The following is an 18,052-nucleotide window of genomic DNA, read 5'->3' on the forward strand; positions in this document are numbered from 1 at the left end:
AGAAGAAGAAGAAGAAGAAGAAGAAGAAGAAGAAGAAGAAGAAGAAGTAGTACAGGAGGAGGAGGAGGAGAAAGAGGAAGAAGAAGAAGAAGAAGAAGAAGAAGAAGAGGAGGAGGAGGAGGAGGAGGAGGAGGAGGAGGAGGAGGAGGAGGAAGAGGAGAATACTCAAGATACAGTCCATAGACCTAAAAAAGATCAACAAGCTGAAGGGCACAAGTGAGGACACCTCACTCCCACTTGGGAGGGACTCAATCACAGGAGGGAAAGCAGTCACAGGTAGGGACGGAGGGAGGTACCAAGGAGGGAAAGTGGACAGGGTCGGGTAAGAGGGGATCCTGATCTGGTATTGGGTGAGGGAAAAGGACTGAAGCCCTGAGGGCCAGCAAAAAACAGGCAACCTCAGGAGATAAGAGGTTGTGGGGGGCACCCTCCAGAATGCACCAGAGACCTGGGAGATAAGAGACTCTGAGGACTCAAAGGGAGGGACCTTATATGAAATGTCCAACAGTAGGGAAAGAGAACTTACAGAGCCCACCTCCAACAGGAAGACAGGGCATCAAATGAGGGAGGGGCTTGCTATCCAACAGTGAAAACTCTGAACCATAATTGTTCCTGTCTGAAAGAACTACAGGAAAATATAGAGGAACCTGAGGAAAAGAAGTTTCAAGAACATGCTCAAGGTGGGATCCAGCTCAAGTTGAGGTCCCAAGACCTGACACTATTACTGAGGCTATGGAGCGCTCACTAAAAGGGACCTATCATGACTGCCCTCCAAATGACCCACCAAGCAGCTGAAAGAGTCAGATGCATATATTTGCACCCAACCAATGGACAGAAGCTGCTGACCTTTGTGGATGAATTAGGGAAAGGCTGAAAAAAGTTGAGGAAGAGGGTAACCCTGTAGGAGCACCAGCAATCCCAATTAATCTGGACCCCAGAGATCTCTCAAACACTCGACCACCAAAAAGGCAGCATACACCAGCTGATATGAGGCCCCCAAAACATATACAGCAGAGAACTGCTAGGTCTGTGTTCAATCAGAGATAATACACCTAATGCTCAAGAGACTGGAGGCCCCAGGGAGTTTAGAGGACAGGTGGAGTAGGGGCTGGAGGGTGGAGGTTGAGGACAACCTCGTGGAGACAGGGGGTTGACTAGAGATATGGGATATGATACAGTCAGAGGGTGGACAGGGGGATTAGAACAAATAAAGTTATAATTTATAAGTAGCAGTACTCTATGCAAGTTAGTCAGGTTATCTAATTTGGAGTAGTTGAAGTGGGAGAATCCACTTGATATGTGGGTGGCATCTTTCTGTGGGCTCAGGTCCTGGACAATGAAAAGAAATAAAAGAGCTGAATATTTTTCTCTTCTTCCTGATTGCACATATAGTGTGACTAGCTCCCTCCTGCTTGGCCATCATGGTTGTGATTTCCAGTTCCTGGCCCACTACATGCCCTAGAATTGTGGAAGAAAATAAACCTTTCCTGCCTTAAATTGCTTTAGTCCGAAATTTTGTCTCAACACTGAGGCAACTAACTAATGATTCATTCCAAAGTTTTGCAAATTTCTTAATTTTTTTTGCTAAAGGCTGAGTATTAGCATGCTTAATAAGTAAGCAAAGATACTCTAATAAAATACATTTGAAATCTATTGAGTTTAATATAGAAAAAACAAATCTCAGGATTTATTCAGTATGAGTCAACACACAATCATTTCTTGTCATAGAAAATTTGAATGACATTAAACATTGCATTTAGTGAAGTCAACACCCCAAAAGAGATATATGTCACCTTTCTTCTAAATAAGTCATTAATTTAAATTATAAGTTGGGATAAGTGTACGTCATTACCATAATCAAAGTCAGAGTCCCTCACAATTTCAATAAACTAACTAGAAAATTTACTGTTTGATTTATGATCATTAGGGGAATTAGATTTACTACTTTCTAGAAGTTTCAAATTGCCATAAAGTAATTTAAAAAGCCGTTACCTACATATAATAGTTTGCAATATTCAGTAACAAACAAAACAAACTTCAACGTGTATGTGTTTGGGGGTGTGTAAATACATAAAACATATAAATAGAAGCCATGAGCTTATTTTTTCTATTTTTTATGATATTTTTTTATTCACATTTCATATGTTATCTCCTTTCGTGGTTCCCCCACCCCAGAATCCCCGTATCCCATCCCCCCTCCCCCTGCTTCTATGAGGGTGTTTCTCCAAGTACCCACCCACTCTAGCCTCTCTGCCCTGGCATTCCCCTACACTGGGGCATCAGTATATAGCCTAAGAAGAGCCTACATATAATAGTTTAAGATAGGCAATAGAAGGATGATGTAGTATTGTTATCTGTTATCTCATGTAGTACAATGTATTATTCATATTATGTATGCAAATAAGAATAAATGGCAATCTCATTTCTGGTGTTGGACTTTGAATGCCAATTTAAAATGAATACAAATATTATTATAAATATAAATACTTTGTTAATTATTAGCCATCATTAGCAGTAAAGGAGAAACAGCACCTAATACTACTTTCCTTTTGTTGCCTTATTAAATTATAACAGGCATAGTCATTTATAATTACAAAATTTTTTCACTTAAAGCTTGAAGGTCAGAACTCCAAAAACATATTGTTGAGCTTGGGTTATATTTCATGTTTAAAATGTTGCCTACTTTGTATAAGGCCCCAAATGAAATCTCTAATATTAATGAAAGAAAGAAAATAAAAAGTTCCATTGAGCTATTTGAGAGATATGGGGGAGAGGAAGAAGAAGAGAGGGAAAGAGAGGAAGAGGGAAAGCAACAGGGAAAGGAAGAGGGAGATGGTTTCATCTGGAGGTTCTAAAGGAACAATACATCTTCTTGACTTTTTAAACATAATTTTACATTCTTTGCTCATGACTATGTCTTGACCGTCATACAATATATCCTTATTTCCTTCTCAGGATGATGGCCTCTCTCCTTCACTTCATCACGACACTGATACATTTGTCCTCTTGGGTAATCCAGAATTTTTCACAGTTCATAGTCTGTAATTTACTCTCATCTACCCACTAGGAAGAATGTCACATTTCCTGGGAAGCCATTCTTCCTGTACCATACAACGCATTTAGGGAACACTGACTTCAAAGCATGGTAATAGAAACTACAGGAAGAATTCTAGAATGCAAAAAGAATAGGAGTGGTGCTGGTATCCAGCAAACAGATGGAAAGTGGATCATGTTATGTGTTTTCAGGTGCTGGTTGACATTCTTGGGAAATATGTACCTGTATGGAATGTTTTATCTTCAGGGACAGAGAGCCTCCAGGTGTTCCTTTGACTGTGCCATGACTTATTACAAAACTCTGAAGCAAAAAATGAAAACCAAACATGGCAGATAGCTGATGGTGATGAGCACTGGCAACTGAGGAGTATTGGAGAGCAGAAAAGAGGAGCTCCAGATAGTTCCTCTGTGCACCAGACTGCCCAGCAAGCATTAGTGCTATTGGCCACAGGCCATCTCCCCTAGAGAACCCTCTAATGGGAAGGAAATGAAACAAAATGTTGCTTTGCTGACTCTCAATAGTTTATAAAAATAATTAGTGAAATTTGATTTGACATTATTAAATTATGTATTCTAACAATGTGCTTCTTGTCTTCTGTTGTCTTTTTCTTTTCTTTTTCTTTATTAATGAGAGGCTCGAGATTATTTATCATGATTGGCATATGTATGTTAGAAAAAATAACCTGTAAATCAAAGCATGAGAGAGCAAAGACTTCCTCATATATTGTTTAGTTTCAAATTTCATTTTTTGGTTATCTCTTCTAAAAGTATTAGAGTCAGCATCAGCATGCTCACCAATATTTAGCAATAATAACACCAAGACAATTTTGAACGAGTTCTGCCGCTGATGATTATCTGCGTAGTGTAACCTTGAATGTTATAGCATTTTATTTTAAAAATCTACTTAAGGAAATCTTTTATGGCCAGAAGTTTTAGATGTGGCTAGATCATCTCCCCATTCAACACATATGTGTAATATTAGAACAAAACAAATATGTCTAAAAGAACATTGTATTGATGAAATAGATTTCTGTATTTAATACATATAGTTCAAAATAATATAACTTATTAAAAGACTAAAACTAACCCTGTGAGGATAAATCATTTCATATAAATATGACCACCTGGAGTGGAAAGAGTATTCTAGAAGATTTAATTTCCTTTATGTGTATAAGTACACCCATAAGAATTTATATACACTACTTGCCTACAACTGTCCACAGAGGCCATCAGATCCTCTCAAAAGTACAGTCGCAACTTTGTGAGCTAATTAACATGTGTTCTGGGAACTGAACCTACATCCTGTGCAAGAGTAATAAGTCCTCATGACCACTGAGCTGTCTCTCCGACCCAGAGCTAGACAAATTTCTAAACATCTGTCATATCAAAACCGAAATGTTTTCCACTGTGCACTGATATGGATGTAAAAATGGTCACGCTTTAATTCAAGATTCCAAAAACATTAGCATTAATAAACACATAATTGTCAGTCTTGTGAAAATGTACTTAAATGTGTTATTTTCTATGAACTTATAGGACCTGTACATTGTATGTTTCTGCAGAGTAAAAATGTGCCAGAGCTGGAATTGACAAGGCAGAGAACACTGCCTGAACATATTCCTTTTAGTCAAATGCATTCTTTTTTTAAAAATCATGTTTAAATCCAAAACAAAGACAAACAATTCTGAAATTTTTTCAGAGAAATTACAAACAAAACTAAGATTATTTTGCCTCATATTTTATGTGTGTGTTTACGTTTGTGTTTGTGCATGGATATATGTGCTTATTAATGTACAGGTAGTGACTATTGTTTGTTTTATTGGCCTTCATCCTATCTTCTTCTTTTTTTTTGGTTTGGTTTTTCAAGACAGGGTTTCTCTGTGTAGCCTTGGCTGTCCTGGAATTCGCTCTGTAGACCAGGCTAGCCTGGAACTCTCGAACTCAGAAATCCACCTGCCTCTGCCTTCCAAGTGCTGGGATTAAAGGCGTGCGCCACCACCGCCCGGCTTCATCCTATCTTCTAAGACAAGTTTTCTCTCTGAAACTGAAGCTCACCCTTGGTTATAAAGAGTGAGACCCTGGGATCTTCCTATCTTCTTCAGGAACACGCGTTACAGACACTCAAGCTATTTTACATGGGTGCTACATAGCTGAACCCATGTCCTTTTATTTGCAAAGCAAGCAGTTTACCTACTGAATTTTCCCCCAGCCCTCAATTTTTGTATGAATCTTTATTTGTTTGTAAATGTGTATGCATGTGGAGGTCAGAGGTCAATGTCAAACGTTTTTTTCTCATTTAGTTTTTTTGAGACAAGGTCTCTTTGAACTTGAGGCTTCGTGAATAGATTGAATGGCTAGTAAGCTCTGGTCATCCCCCTTGTCTCTACCTTTCCAGTACTGGGATTACAGGCATACAAGCATAGTGACAAGCTTTGTATGTGAATTTGGGATGACCAGATTAGCTCCTCATGTAGCAAGCATTTCACAACAAGGTCCTGTGTTCATCTTTCATTTTCAATTCCACAATTTAGTTCCTCAGTCATTCAGTAAGTCACATGAAAGAGGAATGTGTATTCAATATATATTATTTACATTTATTTTTTACTCCATAAGTATTGCTTTAATTTGAATATTTTAACATTGTTTTTTTTCAATATAAATTGTTGGTAGTGTATGTGTTAAGGAAAAGCAATGTAAAAGGAAACAAAATAGGAAGCTCATTTGTTGGAGGAGAGGACACACTGCTAACCTAGAACAGGGAGGAATAGTTCATGAACTGGACAAATATAAGCAAGGTAAAATAATATGTAAAAAATGCCACCATGAATCCCACAATCCGGTGTGATAAATAAGAGCTTATTTTAAAAGGCTGTAAAACAAAGGATGACATTTTAAAAAATAACGGTCATGTTTCAATTCCTTATGTTTACAGTAAATAAAACGATGAATATTATTTTGGGGTTCTAAAAATCCAATAAGCAAGGATGAGTGGAGACTGGTAGTATCATTTCCTCTACTACTAGTTAATTAATATGATCTGCTACCTTCCATAATAACAATGAACAAATGTATATTTTATGTAAGTGGCCTGTAGACTGCTAGCCTTGTCAAGACCTGTGATCAGAATGATCAGATGGCATTGATAATTAAAGCACAGCCACAAACATAAGCTTTGATGGATTGCCACTGACTTATTTATGGTCTTGATAGTATGACGATATCATCTGTGTAGCATTATAAAATATAACAGGCTCATATTATATCAAATTATTAGTAGAGATAATAAAGACGGTAAATGCCTGAAAGATTCCACTTGAAAATATTTTACTTTTACTTGACTGAACACAGGGTCCCCAATAGAGGAGTTAGAGAAAGGACTGAAGGAGCTGAAGGGGTTTGCAACTGCATAGGAAGAACAACAATATTATCAACCAACCAGACCCCCAGAGCTCCCAGGGACTAAACCACCAACCAAGGAAGACACATGGAGGGACCCATGGCTCTAGCTGCATATGTAGCAGAGGATGGCCTTGTTTGACATCAATGGGAGGGAAGGCCCTTTGTCCTGTGAAGGCTTGACGCCTCATTGTAGATAAATTTGAGGGCAGAGAAGCGGGAGAGGATGGATGGGTGGGTGGGGGAATACCCTCATAGAAGCAGCAGGAGGAGGGTGAAATAGGGGTTTCTGGGGTGGGGTGGGGAACAGGGATAGGAGATAACATTTGAAATGTAATTAAAGAAAATATCCAATAAAAATAAATTTAAAAGAAGAATTTACCATTCTTATTCTACCATTTATTCTTATTCTATTCTATTGAAGGTTTAAAAAATAAATAGACCAGGACAACATAAGCTATGTTATCCCTGAAATTTCTTACATTATCTTTTATTTGAAAATTTGAAGATTGTTGTATGTATAGAAGATTATAAAACCATTTAGACAAACACAGTGTGACATAATGTATTTCAATGTGCTAGAACATTTATTTCTTGGATTTGTCATTCCTCATGTCATATTATAGAATATTAGAAGTAAATAATTTCTTTGGAAATGTTTTAAATAGCATGAAAGTATATTTAAGTTTCTGAAAAAAAAACCCAAGTTTCACCTTTATTCAAGAATATTGAGAAAAGATGGTTAAGATATTAAAAGTCATTGTTTGAAATACCGCACTTGCTAATAATTCCTGCAATAGCTCATTTTAAATATTCTATGAAGTTTGACAGCACTCATCATTTCAGAAAACTAAACAGAAGTAATATGGATTTTTCTATGCAGTCTGCCTTCAAAGTAGCATACTGCCAGATAATGCTTTCATATAGGTCGTCAAATGGTATCGGTCAGTACTATAGTGGGGGGTTCTGCAAAACCACCACATGCTATACTCTAAGAAGATGCAGAACAGTGGAAGAAGGACTTGGAACTGTGCCATCTCTGCAGTTGACCACAATAATCTTATAGCAGCTGAACTTAGTGTTGTATTCAATAGACAAGGGTTCCGGTTTCATTTTCTGTCCCCAAATTATTGTGAGTTAAAGATTTTCCTTAATCCACCCAAGGATCACTTTCTTCCCATGTTAAAATATAATAATAGTTGATACTTAATATGATTATTTACTACAATGAACATTTCTACCACACTTGAGAAAGGATGCTGCATGACTCAAGAGGAGGTACTGATTAAGTGGGTACTCGTATCATCACTTGACACTGTATCTCTCTAGTGGTGTCCTGACACTAACCATGTTGTAAACTTCTATAGTTTACATGCAGGCAAATGAAAATGAGAGTGAAAGGAGAAAGAGAGACAGAAAGAGTCATTGAGGAATGCTAGAGAAGTGAAAGGCACACACACACACACACACACACACACACACACACAAAAGACAAAAACAACAACAAACCCCCCTGAATTCTACATAGAATTTGACAAAGGATCATAAACATTCACTTTAAATGTAATTTAAATGTGAGCATTTACATGACAAAGTCCAAAGTCTAATAACTTTAGAAACCTCAAATGAGGAGACCAAGGAGACATAACACATACTTCAAGAAGTCCAACGCTGATGGTGCAGAAAAACTAATGAACAAATAGGCATTAAATACCAGACCAGGCAGAGTAATAGGAAGTAAATGCTCCTATTTCTAGGATGTGGTGAGACTACTAGTCTTTGAAAGACCTTGGATACCATGTAATTAATGACTCTGAAACAGACCAGTGCAATATGTAAGGATTTTCATACATTAATGTCAGAAAAGGCAGTGATGGGGAAAGCAAGACCAGAGAAGAATGGTCCCAAGGCTTAACACTATTTAATCATGGAGTTCACCCTGGTACAATGGTGGAGACAGACATTTGATGATAAAGAACATGGATAAAACTGACAGAATGTTCACTGAGTTAAGGGGGCCTATTTGATATTTGTTTTTCATGCCATGGGAAAGGTAAAACAGAGGATTGTGGTTATGAAAGGAACGTTTACATGGGACATAATGGGGGGAAAAACAATGAAGGGAAGCCATGACAGTTAATGAAAGCACAAGTGCTTTTATTGTTTCAATATAGTATAAATTGTATATATATATATAGTATATATAGTATATAGTATATATATATATACTATTTTTCCATGTATGGATGTGCACAATACAGTCAAAATGTAGAGGTTAAAGGGTAACTTCTTTGAGTCCATTCTCTGTTTTCAGTATCTTGTTCCTTAGGATTGTACTCATTTTATCGGCCTTGGCAACATATAACTTTAACTGTTGATTTAAGTGTTGATCTTTCTTGATATACCAAAATCCCTTTCCATTCTAAAATCCCACTCATAAGTTACTCTCCCTTTATGACCACCTCTGTTTACTCTGTCATTGTTCCTGATTAAAATGGTTCTGGCTTTATGATTTAGCTCTTCTATTTAACTGCCACCAGACACATTAAGGTTTTCCAGGAGGAAAAGACACATAGATGACCCCACATACTATAAATGGAAATTTAATGGAAAGGTTTACAATGGTGACGACTGGTTAGCCTAGCAATGGTCATTTGTATGGAGAAAATGATACTCCAGTAGCTGCTCAGTCCACAGAGTAGGATGCTTCAGTAGTCCCAATATGCTACTAGAACTAGACAGTACCTGGTCCTCGTGTTAGAAGGATAAACATGGTCCTCGTGTTAGAAGGATAAAAAGGATAGATGCTGATTTCAGTGAAGGATGACTATAGCAACAGTAGCAGCAACAAGATAGATGGGCTCACCAGCTAGAAGATAAGGCAGGAGGGCCAGCAAGACTGATTGTTCGTGTAGAACTGTTTATATCTGAGGTACCCTATGGAAGATACTCATTCTGGGTGAATGTTTTCTCACTCAGTCTGTATAGGAAATGACATTACCAATAGTCTAAGAGGCACATGTATTAGTTGATTCCAGATCTTAGCAAGTTGGCAATAAAAATTAACAATTATCCCAGCTATAAACATCTCCCTCTAGTGGTTAAGATATTTGAATAGTAACCTATCACATAAAGCTTGGAATTGCTTTCTTGATAGTTTGTGAGCATATTAAAAATAATAGAGTAGTTATGTAGTCATATTACAATATAGAAGATATATTTCAGAAAATTGCTTTTAGTTGATTTTGTGCTTCTTTGAGTGGGCTTAGCATAATTTAAGGTTGTCATGATGCCAAGAGGTATATTCCCTTGAATCATAACAATGCAATGGCCAACACAATATATGTTTACGAGCTGAGTTCATCACTGGAAGAGAGGCCATTATTACATTTCTCAAATTGCCTGTCACACTAAAAGACATCATTTGAGATACTGCCTAAGTTAGAGTTTCTATTGCAATGAAAAGACACCATGACCAAATAAACTCAAAATGCTTTCTTTTAAAGCATCTAGATGGAGGGTTGCTTATAGTTTCAGAGGGTTGGTCTGCTATGATTATAGGTTGTTGGGCAACATGCATGTAGGCAAGCATGATGGTGAAAAACTAACTGAAAACTACATCCTGATCTGCAGGCAGCAGGCAGAGAGAGAGAGAGAGAGAGAGAGAGAGAGAGAGAGAGAGAGAGAGAGAGAGAGAGAGAGAGAGAGAGAGAGGTGTTGGGTCTAGAGTAAGCTTTTAAAACCCAAAGCCTACCCCCAGTAACAACACACTTCCTCCAAGAAGGCCACAGCTATTCCAACAAGGATACATCCAATAAGATCATATCTTCTAACTCTTTTAATCCATTTCAAACATTTCAAAGATATGAACCTATGGGGCACATTCTCATTTCGACCTCCACACATATATACGTAATAGTCAATGAAATCCATATTAAATCTCCAGGCTGAGTTTCTCTTTTAAACTATAGACTAATGAGTTTATCTATTTACTAGATATTTCCCTTTTAAACTTAATATAAAGCAAGTACTTATGCTAAGAACAAAGTTCTAAAACTCTGTTGAAACCTTATCTGATCATAGAGTTGATTATCTCATGAACTTCAGCTGAAATTTTTCATTCTGTTGTGCAGGTCATAAAATTTGTAACTTCCACTGGTGTTTGCCCTTTCCTAAGGACTTTTATCTCCCTACCATCAGTATCTATCCAGAATCTACTTTCCTTTTGCAGCTTTTATCATTGCCCTTACAGTGGCATCTCCAGTCTAAGTTATATCACAAGTATGTTGAATTTTCCAATACTATGTGTAATGCTTCTTGTATTACGTAAGTTCCACATACTGTCAGCAAGAGAGTCATACCTCTCATGTTAGAAGATTCCTATTTCTTCTATGCTCATTGCAGTGGTTTTATATCTGAGTCAGAAGAAACAGCAGTCTTCAAAATGTTCTGCAAGGCTCTTAATGAAGTAGATCCCTTCGTTCCCTTGTATCAACTTGGGTTTGCCTTCTGTTCATTTTGCAGCAATTCTTTGGATTCCTTACTGTTCCAGAGCAGTCTAAATATTCAGCTAGGTAGCCTATAGAGCATTTGTTCTTCCCTCTGTCTGAAAGTTGCCAGATGATTCATGACTTGCTGATACACTAGTTTCTTATCTCAGTTAAATCGCATATTTTCAGTGAATCCTACCTCGAAAATCCTATGTAAAACTGCAGTTTTCTTATCACTCAAAACCATTTATTCAGAGCTTTGTATTAGCCAATATTAGTTATATCAACTTATTTTTGCTCCCAACCCAAGAAGATAAGCTCCAGAAGAGAAGGATCCAATGCATTTACCTTGCTTAGAAATGCTTTTGGCACTTAATGAACAAAAACATTATTTATTGAGTTGAAAATTATTATTGAATTGAAATGAAACATCAAAGATAAAATGCCTAGTTAATTGAAGTCTTATTTGTCCATATTCTAACATGTCTTATTTAGCTAATGTGACCCATTAGATTATGGTGTTTATCATTGTAATAAAACCTTCTTAAGCTATGTAAGTGAATTGAATGTGTTTGGGGGTAAAAAAAAAACAACAACGATAATAACAACAAAAAATGGCATAAAGAAGAAGCAGCTACACAAATCTTAGCAGCTCCAGGTTTAAAATGACAGGATGTTTCCCTTTTGTGTGAGAACAAGAGTACTAAAATGATCACAGCAGGGGGAAGGCTTAGAGTGGATAAAGAAGAAAAGCTAAGCCACATGACAGACAGCCACTGATTTCAGCTTTATTGTTGAAGCCAACACAGAAGAGCCATTTTTCTCACTTCCCCTCCTTTCTAACTTCCTCATTTGCTGAACTCTCCCCACTTACAGATGCATCCTTGCTCACCCCCTGCCTGGAGAGTCTTCATTCCCCACCACACACGTTTTTTTCCTCTTTCTTTACATCCATCTTATTGTTTCTCTTGTAACTACTTTCCCTTCACCGAGTTTCATGATAGGTGACATATTCTTTGTTGAATCTGACCCTATAGTGTCATGCTGTTTGCTTTATGTTCCCTTCCCACCACATTTAAGATTAATCTCTTGAGAATGCTTCTCTCTTATTTATTGCTATAGTTTTTTCTTTTGAAATATTGAGTATCTTTACCTTTGAAAGCTCAGCTTGTAGAATATTTTATTACATTAATGTGCTCACGTGTGTGTGTGTGTGTGTGTTTATATGAGTCCCAGTACATGTTTGAGGGTTGGAGTTTGAGGGGTTCGAGTATGGCATGGAAAAATTGATTGTTTCTGTCCTTAATGTGGATGTGGGTTCTAGAGACCAAATTCAGGTCATCAGCATTGTTGGCTAGTGACCTTATCTTCTGAGCCATCTCTCCAGCCCAAGGTGCCTGCCAGCTTGTACTTTACTATGTGTTTCTTTTGTCCTAATTCCCCAAGTTTTCTGCCTTGATCTAAGCTCTCACCTGTGTTGCAAGCATAGTTAAGACCCAATCCCTCAATCTTAATACTTTTTATTATATGCCACACTTATGTTTCTGTCACCCAGAAATATAGATATACATTTAGAAGAACCATCCAAGTCATTTTAAGTGTTGAATTGTATCTTTGGTTGTTAGGTTAATATACAAAGTAAAAGAATACACTTTTACTTCGGTGGTTTCAGTTTCCTGACACATATTATACATGCAAAGATAAAGGCAAAGTCAATCAGATAATACTAATTACAGATAACTCTAACGTAGAAATTTATATGGATTTTAGATATCAGGTTACATTTCCAATATAATCCCAAACCAGTTCTTTATCTTCCTGTACACGGTGTTTTTTGAGAACAAAATTATAAAAATCTATGAGGATTAAGCATGGATATATTATTCCCAAGTGTCTCACATACAAATCTATCTACCTTTCTACTTACCAGTATATCAATGATATGCTATAAATAAATGACATTTAATCCCATCATGATACTTTTGTGATAATAACATTACATTATAAATAACCCAAAGACTATGGCTCAAGCAAATAAAGCACAGGGCTTTGGAAGGAAAAGATTTTTCTGAGATGGATTATAAGGTGGAAAGGTTGTTCATACCTATAAGAATTTTATGAATAAAGGAAATAATACCAGAATGTTCAAACATCTTAAAATATAGCATACAGTATTTCTTTTGTAAAGGTCAAGTCAGAAGGGGACCCAGATCCCAAAAGGGGAAGTGGACACAGGTTCTCATCCCTAACCAAGAAGCTACCTCTAATTGATATCCTCTTTCAAGAGAAAAAAACAGAGTTTTCTCCAATGGAATTGTCTTGGGCATTTCAACCCCATTTAAGAGTTGATCTCACATTCAGCAGTAGATGGTTAAAAGATAAAATAATATAAACCGTATTTTGTAGATATTTGTTTTCTAAGTGGTTTGTTTGAGACTTTTCCCCCCATTTTACTGGCCTTTAGCTTGTGTATTATAGTTTCCGATACTGTGTTTTATGTTTGCTTGTGTGTGTGTGTGTGTGTGTGTGTGTGTGTGGTGTGGTGTGTCTTGTGTTTTTTCTATTTTTAACTTTTAGTTTGTTTAGTTTGTTTATATTTTTATATGCCTGTTTGTCTTCTAAAGAAAGAGAGATAGAAAGGGTGTGAAGCTGGGTGCATAGGGAGGTGGGGAAGAATTGGGAGGAGTTGAGAAGTAATCACACTCAATTTTATGAAAGTATTTTTTTTAAACAAATAGTAGATTGAGGCTTAAACATAATCTGTGTCAATAGAAACAGCTATTCAGTTAGTGATAAAAGTTAAATAAAAAGCATGTGAATGAAACATTTATCTAAGTAAAAAAAAATCTTTAGCTGAATATTTTAGGTTCATGTACTGGGATATATTTTCTTCAAGCACATTACGATTTGTATTTTACATGGTGAGTCATATTACTGACTCTACATTTTACATGACCTCATGGGAAATTTATAATATTTAGTTGTTCTCATTCCAAAGTGTTTGATGAAAATTGTAGTACCTTTCTTTATTATAATTTACTTATCTCTGTAACACCTCATGTTATTCCTTACGTTTCTGATGTGAAAGAACATGGCTTTGAGACAGGGATAGAAGACAAAGTCAAGTTTCAAAACAACCTAATTTGAAACTACAAATGTCAGTATTTTTCTATAATTTTGCATCACGTTTGCATTCCCTGGTTACTTCACACTTAACAAGGATAACAACCCACAGACACAGCTCCTGTTTGTTTTCTTCTGTGGCTGCTAGCCAGCTCTTACCTCTTCAGTACAGAGCCACCTGCCCAGGGGGAAATTTGACCCTCATCCAGCTGCTGACTGATGTATGCCCGCATCCTGAGTGCTGAGACTTTCAGAGAAATTGGAAAGTCTCTGGGGAGCTTCTGGGAAATGTTACGCAGAAGTAGCAAGTGAACAGATTGCTGTTCGAGCTGGCCACGGTTCATCTTCATACTGAATCGCCAATTCCAAGAAGGCTTTTCTTCTTTTATTTAAAGATTAAAAAAAAAACCTAGTTTTTGCTTGTTTGCTGGTTATCTTGTTTTTAATATTTGTTCCCATAATTGAAAGAGACCTCGCAAAGATTTAGGGAGTTGTGGGTCTTGTCTCCATTCTAGTTCAGAATATAAGAAGGTAAGAGTACAGTGTTGCTTTACTGTGCCTTTAATCCATTTTGGTGAAATAGTCATCTCCCACAGCGTAGCTGGAATATCTACCTCCAAGATTTCTGGCTAGAGCCTGGTGGGACTACCTTCAATGATATCCACTGCTAAGTTTTAGTGTCTCAGGGAAGAGTCAGACTGTCTGCATCTTGAAGATAAGAAATTAATTTCATTTTTTCATCTTCTCTTTGTCTAAATATTTTGGTGTACAAAAGCAAAGGGGATTTTACTTTATGTACACTTAGCTCCATTAAATTTTGTTTTTGAAAAAGCCTCTGTCTCTTCCTAGGTGTGTGGTCAGGCTCACATTTTTAGCCTTACTTGCTTTTCTGATAAAGATGGAATTGGCACAGTGTTCATACGACTAAAGATAAGGATGTTCACCTACCTAGGCTTCAGTCTTAGTAAAAATTTGCCAGCAAGTTCATTTCAAAGTTATCAGTTTCTTAATGAATTTTTAAATGACATGTCTAGAAATAAATAAAGAAAAATAAATAAATAAATAAATAAATAAATAAATAAATAAATAAAATGCTCACCTCCTTTAACACCTTCTTCTGTATTTGCTCAATGTCATGAAGGTAGAAGGAAAATAACAATATCAATAGAATCCCTAACTTCACTCTTGTTACTAAGGAATTGGCAGGTTTTATACTTGATGTTTGGATGCTGGGACTGCATGTCTGGCTCCATGTGAAGTGCTTATTTTATCATTACTACTTTTGTTTGACTATTTTCATCTACATAACCCATATTTTGTTTACCTGATCTATCACATCAGAACAAACAGAAATGTTTAGTTTTGGGTGAGAGTTTTGGTCCCTTCTATCAAGAAATTTATCTGATACAGAACATGAGGAATCGAATTCACATTCCAAATTTAGGGAACTTACTCTTACTTTTTTTTTTCCTTTCATCAAGGAGAATATGACCAGGAAAATTCTCCCCACTCCTAACAAAATCAGTTCAAGTCCTAGGAAGATATTGTTTAGCACAATTAGTCATCTTTCTGTTCCTCGAGGAGAATTAGGAGAAGGGCGTAGCGAATTAGGGCAGTGAATAAATCAGATTGTTTTATTAGTCTCTTCATGTCTACTTTTATCTCTATTGATACTACAGTTAACTGTCAGGAATGAAACCTGCTAAGGGAGTTTAGCTTGCTCATCAGCTATCCCTGAACTAGAGAGGTTATCCTGAAAAAGGAGTAAGTTTGCACTGAGATCACAAAAGCCTGTTAACACCAAACAGGAAGGCATGAACATGAGTAACAGGAGACAGAACAGGATAACGGAGCTGGATTTCTGAGAAAACTAGGTGAAGTTACAGATGGGCTGTATCTATGTAGTATCAAGGATGTCTCAGGATTGTCATCAAAGGCGAGAGGCCATCAACTCTGTAAGTGCTAAGAATTGAAATCTGACCGAATAGTCCTGAATTAGATTATATGAAGTTTCTGCCATAAAGAATACAGCCCTTTGGGTCTGATCGACAGACACTACAAGAGAATATAAGAGATATCATAACAAGCTCCTTGATGTATGGTAACTCATGTAGCAACAAGAGGAAAAACAATGCAGTCATATCTTTGTGTTTGAAGCAATCAGTTAACCTCTTTTGCCCTGGAGGAGATTAAGGGAAAAATCGTTGAGAGTTAGAACAGCATAGTCATAAATCAGGATGTTTTCTGATACCTTTCATGCCTACCTTCATCTCTATTGATATGATGGTGATATGCTTAATTACAAAACCCTTAATAGAAGTATGTTACAAGCCTATGTCTCCGTGATTGCGGTGAAGGAGACAAAGAATTGGATTCATGATTCTTTGTGTATTTGTAGTGCTATGCAGCACTTTCAACATATCTCCAGCAACAGCAGTAAAATCATAATCATGCTGTTATAACTATTTCAGTTGAATCTCATTAAATCCTTGCAAATTGAGTATCCTGTTATGTGTAGTATATATAAAGGAACAGAAGCCCATGAATTCTTTGTAATTTGTCCAGTGCCAATTAGACAAGATTCTTCCTGTACAAATGTAGAAGACCCTGGGGCTATGAAATGTTTATTACTATGAAACCTATAAAAAAGGCTTGAGGACATCAGCACTTGGAGCAAATGCAGTAGAGAGCCTGGCTAGAGCTGCAGCATCAGAGCACCAACACTGGTTATTCCAGCAAGATTACACGAGTTCCCATTCATTAAAATAACACCAAGATAGGTGTCTGAAATCTAAGTTGTCTTATAGCTAGATCTAAAAGGCTGGACAAGGGAGCAGAAAACAATAGTATCCACTCAGTCTGTTAAGGAAATTAGACCAAACACTGAACAGTCCTGTAGCTTATTTGTATTGGGCATGTGATCATTATATAAATAAATCATTATACATAAATCTCATGTTAGAAGATGAAGTCAAAGGATGGAAATAGGAAGACCAGCTTGAGTTAAATAACCTGAACAAGGAAATCATTTGAGTGTCCTCTCTGTATACCCACACTTAGGAAATAAGGTATTTAATCACAGTGAACAAAACCCAGTAACAACAGGGAAAACAGTGGCATTCCACAAGATGGAAGTAAGAGTTCTGTAACACTAGTGTGGTACTAGAGTTATTGTCTCTTCTTCCTCTATATCATTTCAAGAAGGACATTTAAAAGAAGGGGGCAATGGGAAAAAAATGAGATCTGTCTCCACATACCCCAAGCCGTTGACAAGAATGACAAGAATGATCTAGATTTGAGGAAAAAGCCTTAGCCTCAAACATGTGATTGGAGACATTAAAGTGATTGAAATTCATTGGCTCAAATTAGAAGCAGCTGCAGTAATCAACTCCTCAGTGGGAACAGAGATTTGAAAGTCCATAGGAAGTTACGAAAACAGGAGACATAGCTTCTCCTCATATATTGTAATGATTTTCAATTCGGTGGCCAAAATGACTTCCTCTTACATTGTTCAGATCATAAGCTGTGTGTATAATAAAAGATAATAGGGTTTTTTTTTGGTCTCACTAGATACATCACAAGAAAAATGGAATGCATGGAAGTCTTTCAAATGTTTATTAAGCATTTGTATGAATAAGGCTTTATTGGTAAGTTTACATGTGTAAAGTCATGCAAGTTATGAGTGTTGAATTAAAATAATCTCCGTAGCTCAAGGAAACAGTCATAATGAACATAATGTTTTATATGACAAAAAAATCACAAAGAGTTAGTCAAAAGTAGGATTTGAATATCTAACAGAAGACTCTTTAAATCTCTTTCATACTTGTTTATGAAGAAAGCATGAAAGGTTTACTTTTGAAATTCAAAAAACTCTTAAAGTTGTTGATTCAAATATGGAAAGACTAATCAATCAAATAAAGAATGATCTACTTCCTCCGACACATGGCAAAACACTTTTAATGTTTGCTTGACTTAATTACCCTGTGAGA

Source organism: Grammomys surdaster, unplaced genomic scaffold (genome assembly GCF_004785775.1).
Source record: "Grammomys surdaster isolate TR1022 unplaced genomic scaffold, NIH_TR_1.0 126271, whole genome shotgun sequence".
In the NCBI taxonomy this organism is placed as follows: Eukaryota; Metazoa; Chordata; class Mammalia; order Rodentia; family Muridae; genus Grammomys; species Grammomys surdaster.